Source organism: Palaemon carinicauda, chromosome 15 (genome assembly GCF_036898095.1).
Source record: "Palaemon carinicauda isolate YSFRI2023 chromosome 15, ASM3689809v2, whole genome shotgun sequence".
Classification (NCBI taxonomy): domain Eukaryota; kingdom Metazoa; phylum Arthropoda; class Malacostraca; order Decapoda; family Palaemonidae; genus Palaemon; species Palaemon carinicauda.
The window spans coordinates 18,417,251-18,424,750 of record NC_090739.1 but is presented as its reverse complement, the minus strand read 5'-3'; the positions used below and the strand labels follow the sequence as shown (position 1 = coordinate 18,424,750).

Genomic DNA, 7,500 nt, shown 5'->3' with positions numbered 1-7,500 from the left:
CTCTTACAATTACTATATATTTTTTATTCATGTTCACAGTTTTCTTATTCTTCTATTCTTATATAGAGGGACTTAGGGTTCACACGTAAACGATTTCTTATCAAATGATAATGTTGTTTGCATCTTCTTCGAACTACAAAACGAAATACACCCGAAAATTAATTCAATGGGGTTTCAAATATAAATGAAAACTTCAAAATCCTGATTCACAGAAAACCATAAACTATATCAATTTTGATCTAATATGGACATAAAGATAAAATAAAAATCGTTATTTACCTGGAAAATATTTTATCTTTTTTATACCTTTTACATCTTTCCTTATTTACTTTCAACTTCCCTTCTTAATAAACAAGTGTGTACCTTTATGTGTGTGTTTGTGCTGTCTTTCAACCCGTTACAAAATTCCATGCTCTTACAATAATTTTCTTTATATACCCTAAAACTAAAAAAAAACTGCATGAACTTCGTATTAATCATGCAACTTTCTATCTAAAAAAATTAGATTCTTGAATTACTGCATTATGACCTTTTCATATAATTACTCTTGTTCACCTTTACCTTCAATTTCCCCCTTTTGCAAACGCTTTCGAACTCACTAACTTCTGCAATTTCCCTTCTCATTCCTAAATCAGCATAGTAAACATCACCTACAATCATCAACTATTCCACAGCCCATTCAAAATTACGAGCATTCTTCAACTGTCCCATCAGTAACTTTTCACATCACTCAATCCATAAAAATGTTGAAAACGTCATGGAGACATAGCATCCCTTTATATCGTGAAAGATTTTATTAACCTTCAACATTTTACCCTGTATTAAATACAGTTTCAACATCCCTCACACTGCATCTTTATATACAATCACCAGCTTTCTCTAGGTCCATGTTTTCTACATACAACCTTTTACTTCTGGAACGTTTTCCTTCTCCAATCTTATGTAAATAAACGTTGCCAGCTATTCGCTTACACTATTACAACTTTAGATCAGCTTATCACTTGTAATCCCTTGAACATCTATTGTCTTCCCTTTCTACAACCTCTATTTTGTGAACATCCCCGCTACTCCTCTCTCCTCCACCCTCCCTCATTAAAAAATCTCCATAATACTCGCTCAATTGACCCAGTACTGCATTTGCTTTACACCAGACAGCATCTTTCCCCTGGTATCTTTTATTTTGAGGTGCAATTGTTCAAATATCTTCCCTCTGCATTTGCTTCCCTATAAAATTATTTTTCCTTCTCCCTAAAGTTCATAGTTCGTCTTATCCCCTCTGATTTTTTTTACTGTCTATCATTTTATCCAACTTTATTCTTGACTACCCTATCCTTCCCCTTATACCACTCTTCCTTTCTATGTATACGTGGATCTCAAATAATCACCTCTTTTATTCAATATGAATTTCTCAATACCACTTATTGCTATCTTTATTCCCTCTTTCTACCCTTCTATATCCACAAATATCCTCTACTGATCTTTTAGTGCTACGTTCACCTTTTATCGAAATATCCTATAACTTTTAGATTTGCTTCTGTTTAAGTCTTTTGATTCATAAATTCACAAAACCAATTAAAGACAAGACTACTTTACAACGAATAATGAATTTGTTAAAAAAAAAAAAACATTCATGGAATTTTGAAACGCATCTGCTCTGGCCTGAATTTCTTTAACCCTAGCCCATAACTCAACCATTTTTCCTTATATGCTCCTCTCATGTCCACCTTGAAATCACTTGTTTCACATACATCCACGTGTACATTTTCCCACTTCTATCTGCCAAAATTTTTTTTTTAATTATATCATTTTGCACTTTCATCTACTCTAGACTGATATAATATGGCAATCTACTTTACTCGTCATTTTCTCTTTACTTACTAATATTCTAATTTGGATACCAAGAACTCCCAAAAATCTGCAAGCCAAGATTCTCTCCCTTCTCCTCTACTTCAGGAATTTCATACCTAACAGGAACTCCACTTATGCGGTCACCGGTTTTTCTACACAGATTTAAATGCAACACGGCCATCTTTTCATATTTTCCAAAAACCAGCCAAGCACAGATTCAGTCTCTCAAGATATTCTCTGCCACTATTTATTCCAATTTCTGGACCTTATACCCTGAGGCAACATTTATTCCTCACACACACCTAATAGCCATGCACTCATTGAACTACAAGTACTACCACTTGTATAGCCATAAACCTTTCTACTAACCTCAAACACGAATATTCTTTGTCTTCTGCATTACAACAAAAATTGCGATGTTATTTTGTGCTAAAACTCAGGTTTTCACTTGAAGCAATCGACTACTGTACATTTTCATCTGAACCATTTGCGACCACATGCGACAACACAAATCTTTGGTTATAGTGATATTGTGATAAAATGCTACTTAATAATAAGAACAGCAAAAGTCATAATATATAAATACATATAATATACACACACGCATATATATATATATATATATATATATATATATATATATACATACACGCATATATATATATATATATATATATATACATACACGCATATATATATATATATATATAATATATATACAAAATTTGTGTGATTGTGTGTGCTTTCATGATTATTAATACCTCTATTCGCTTCTTCACTCTTAGATTCGCTGATCATTATCAAACTGTTAAATCCAAGTAGGGTAAGCAAAATGTAAACATTATATTTTTTACTCTACATCGGACTTATCAGGCTGGTAGGGATCAAGAATAAAAAGGAGTGTCCAGAAATAAGGACAGTGAGTTCTGTGGCTATGAGGTTACATATGCAACTGGTAAAAGAAAGAATATCAAAGCGCATATATATATATATATATATATATATATATATATATATATATATATATATATATATATATATATGTGTGTGTGTGTGTATATATGTATGTATGTATGTGTGTGTGTGTATGAGTGAGTGATGAAAATCAGCAGTGTCGTGTTCAATAGAAATATATTGGGAGACTAGGATTCGATCCCAATATGAGGTACAAATTTATATGTATATGTATATATATACATACATACATACATACATACATATATATATATATATATATATATATATATATATATATATAGACACTCATTAGCATCTGATGACCGCCGGGAATCCATTTAATATATATTTGCTGTATTTTCCGAATCGGCCGACCCAATCTAAATTCTTTTTATACATAATTGAAACAGAGTGCGACCTTTGGGGGGGGGGGGGGGGCCATGCGAGAACCCGAGTTTCCCAGCCATTTTTCACCAGGGATAAGAAAACCTCCATCAGTTCCCGCGGTCTAGCAAATTCCTCTTGCTCTTTCATGTCTTGACCGGAAATGCACGACTCCATATTTTTTAGGCCGAAGGAAATGCCGCACGTTACTTTAAGTTCACATTTATTCATTCAATGTGATTGCCGTGGTATTCCCGGGTCTGACCTTGGCACATGTCTAGGGATATGGATTCTGTTATTCTAGTTTTAGTAATTCAATCTCTTTTTTTATGCCTCGGCACAGCAGACTTTATCACGGCATAGTTAAAGTGTTCGTTTAAAGTCGTTTGATTTTACTATTACTATTTTCACACGGTTTACCTTTCTTTGGTAAGACACGACACTCGCTACAATCAAGAGTTATTTGTTCTGGAAGCATAAAAACTGATCACTAATTGGGAGATTCCGTGGACCCTTCAAAGGTTCTTTTTGTGTGTGTGTGTGTGTACACGAGAACAAAACATCGAAGTCTGTAGTATAGTAACCATGCATTGCCTTTGTGTGTAGAAACAAGTAAATTAATTGTTTCGCGTATCGAAGATCAGTCAGTAATTGTGCGTTGATGGAAAGCTTCCAGTTTCTTGGAAATTGCTTATTATTTTGATATGTCGAAAAGCAAACTTCAAACACAGTCGATACATGCGGTAAAAAATCTCTTGAACCTAAACAAAAGTATATCACTTTCAAAATCAAACCTAATTACAGAGTAATGTCTTCATTCATAAAAAAAAACGTTCATATTTTAGGGATTTTAATAAGCAAACAATATCGCACATGACCTTGAGGCGTAAAACTAGATAGCAAATAAACTCAGTCCCAACTGGCAATGGAGTTGAAACTATTTTTCTGAGCTGCGCACAAATCTGCCCCATTGGCAAGCATTGTGCATATTCACATATTCGTAAATCCGAATGGAAACCCAGATAGGAAAACTTTTGAAGAGTGTCGCTCGAACCCCTCAAGGAGCTTTGGGGGAATTCCAAACACATTTCTATACACAAGTTGGAATGTATTAGATAACCCAGAGAATCAGTAGGATTTTTCTTGATACTTGATATATTTAGTTTAAATTATCATCGTTATAATGATATTTTTTTTTCTCGGATAGTTTAATGAAGGTTCGTTGATATCGATCTGATCGGTTTCTTTATAAAATTAGAAGCAAATCAAATTTAATTGGTAAATGGAAGTAAAATTAGACAATACATAAATCTAATTAATTATTAGGCATATGCTATTTCATATATGTTTCCAAGCTAGTCGAAATTAATGGGTCAAAACATGCATAATTAGATAATACAAAATCTAATTAAATTATAAGACATGCTATATCATATATTTTTCGAAGCAAAGTCAAAATTAATCGATAAATCTATGCATTATTGCCTAATAATTATTAGGGTAATAATAAATCTAACTAAATATAAGGCATATGCTATTTCATATATTTTTTTTCAGTCGTGGGAAGACGATATAGAGAACAAGATATCACAGAAGTAAAAAAAAATGGATCCAATATATTCATTGCCATATCTGTTACTATATTCTCCATAAACAAACACGAACGTCAAAAACATAATCGAGAGAAAGGCATATACTTTTCCATTCCAGCAGAGGACGACAAAATACTAGTTAAAAAAAAACGTGTTCGGGTAATAGCATTTACATCAAATTCCTCTCTCTATATTTTTTCCATCTGAATTATTTCTGAGAAGCTTATACATTATTCAGAGCATCACACCTAAATTCCCCTTTCCTTACATGAGAGTGAGAGGATCGTCTCCTTTCCCTAAATAGGACATACTTCAAGTCACTGAAATGATACGGTTATTTAACGATTGAAAAAAATAATACAACAGATTATATAAAAGATAAAATTATGTAACTGAAAATCTAATAAATAAAACTAATAAGATTCTCGACGAAAAAAGATTGCCGGTATAATACTTTCCGTATATTTAGAAAGTTGGCGAAATTAAACTGGATTATAATTATTACTATCATTATCAGCATATATCATTACTGTTACTATCACTGTTATCCTTAAAAGCTTAGCTTTAATGCCTATTGAAAAGGCAGAATCTTAACAATTCCGGGATCTCAGAAAAGAAAGTAGCCTAATAAGGGAAAAGAAAGATATGTAAAACATGAAATGTGGAAGAGAAACAAGAAATATTAGAATACATACTCAAAAACATAAAAGAAAAGTAGAATGTCCATACTATGAGACAGTTTTGTTTTTCAAGATTTTTTTCATAAAACTTAATTTTTTTTTTTTTAAATTGTATTCATCCTTTATAAAAGGCTTTTTAATATACGATAAGCTGATGATCCTTCCTTTGCCTTCACTCTGAAAAATCTCAGCAGAATTTCTCCAGTAATACTTCTATTGTTTGCAAATATTCCCTTTCCAGAAACCCAATATATGATCTTTATTGCGTGCAAATATAGCTTTTTAATGAGTTTAAGAAACAGAAAACTTTAAATTCTAGAAGTGTTACCGGTGCAAATTGCATTTCATGAAAAGTATATAACACGTATTAATTATGGGCTTGGAATTTGGGAGAAAGTGTTTCCATAACGCTCTCTCTCTCTCTCTCTCTCTCTCTCTCTCTCTCTCTCTCTCTCTCTCTCTCTCTCTCTCTCTCTGGTATACGCATAAACACGCATAGACTATATATTTGATAGAACAAAAACACAATATAATTACACACACACACACACACACACACACACACATATATATATATATATATATATATGTATATATATATATTTATATTTATATATATATACACATACAATAATAAAAAAAATTTAGCCGTTTTTAGTTTATTGCAGGAAAAAGGCCTCAGAGATGTCCTTAGTCACGTCTGGAGTTTGGCTATTTTCATCACCACAATGGCCTAGTCTGACAAACCTAGCCAGAACAAACCTAGCATGGGTTGTCCTGACTAATATGCCTACAGCTTTCCTGATTATGGCGATAAACAAAATCTTTCCCTACGTTAATATTTATTTAGGGAACCAGATAAACTGGAGAGAGTCATCTTTGCTCTTTAAGAGTACCTGTGCGTACAGAAGGAGGATCCTGGAATCAGCAATCATAAATCAATCAAACAAAATGAACTTATCCGGTGGACGATGGAAAGCTGACATAGTGAACAACGCTCTTCTCAACCCGATCATAAAGAAGATAGTCCATGGAGACCGACCACCAGATATGCATCAGAGGTCAAGACATCCTTCGAGCGGCTCAAAAATACGAAGACGCACATGGATGTAATTACATTTGACTAATCCTTCCAGCACTTGAAACAACCTTAGAACAATTGGAAACACCCTTTTGCTTTCCTATATAAACCGTCACTGTTCACTCTATTCCTCATTTTACATTACGCCTTGAAGAGGGCCAATGTGTATTGGTCTAAGTACAGTGGATTTATTTATATTTCCTTTGTTTCTTTCATGGGCCTTTTTGAAGAAACACACACACACACACACACACACACACACATATATATATATATAATCACAAGGCCGTTTCACTAATCATGTAAAATATGTTACTGTTCTCCTCTTTCGTTGAAAGAAAGAGGGAATACAAGTGAAATGCATCCTAATTCACAATGAACTTTGGGATGTGATTGCTTAGTCATACGTCTTCCTTTAACTGGTTTTGACTCTTAGAATCGTCAACCTACCGGACAATGGTCTATTACATAGTATTCTACAGACCTTACTACCAGGTACCTAAATCACTCATTCGACCTAGAAATAAACTTGAGCGTCACATTAGTATGACTTCAACAAGATAGGATTGGATTGGACTAAGAATCAGGGACACAAGGCTTCAGCTGAAGGTCATTCAGTACCTATATGCAACTGAGAGGAGACCTGCGGTCGCAGTATGAAGTTAAAGTAAAGAAGAGAGAAAGGAAGTATAGTTGAAAGACTAAAAATGCGAGTGCAGCTTGGGGTCCAAAGGACCAGGAGGTTTATACACATATACAGTATTTACATATAAATAAAGAAATCAAATAAATAAATAATGTGGTGAAAGGGTTTGCGTATCCCCATGATCAGCAAAGCTGCACTAGGCAGGGCCACCCATGCTAGGTTGGTTTGCTGTGAGCGATCAGACAAAAATCTCCTACCATTACCAATCCGCAGCGGCTAGGGTGGTGATAAAATCTGGCCAAACCCCAGACA

At 33.7% G+C, this 7,500-nt stretch overlaps 1 protein-coding gene across 1 annotated transcript in view; it reads right to left on the bottom strand.

The window, feature by feature from the left end:
- The window catches only part of LOC137654243 (zwei Ig domain protein zig-8-like), a 690,582-nt gene that overhangs the window by 542,543 nt on the left and 140,539 nt on the right, over window positions 1-7,500 (bottom strand). The window lies entirely within an intron of this gene.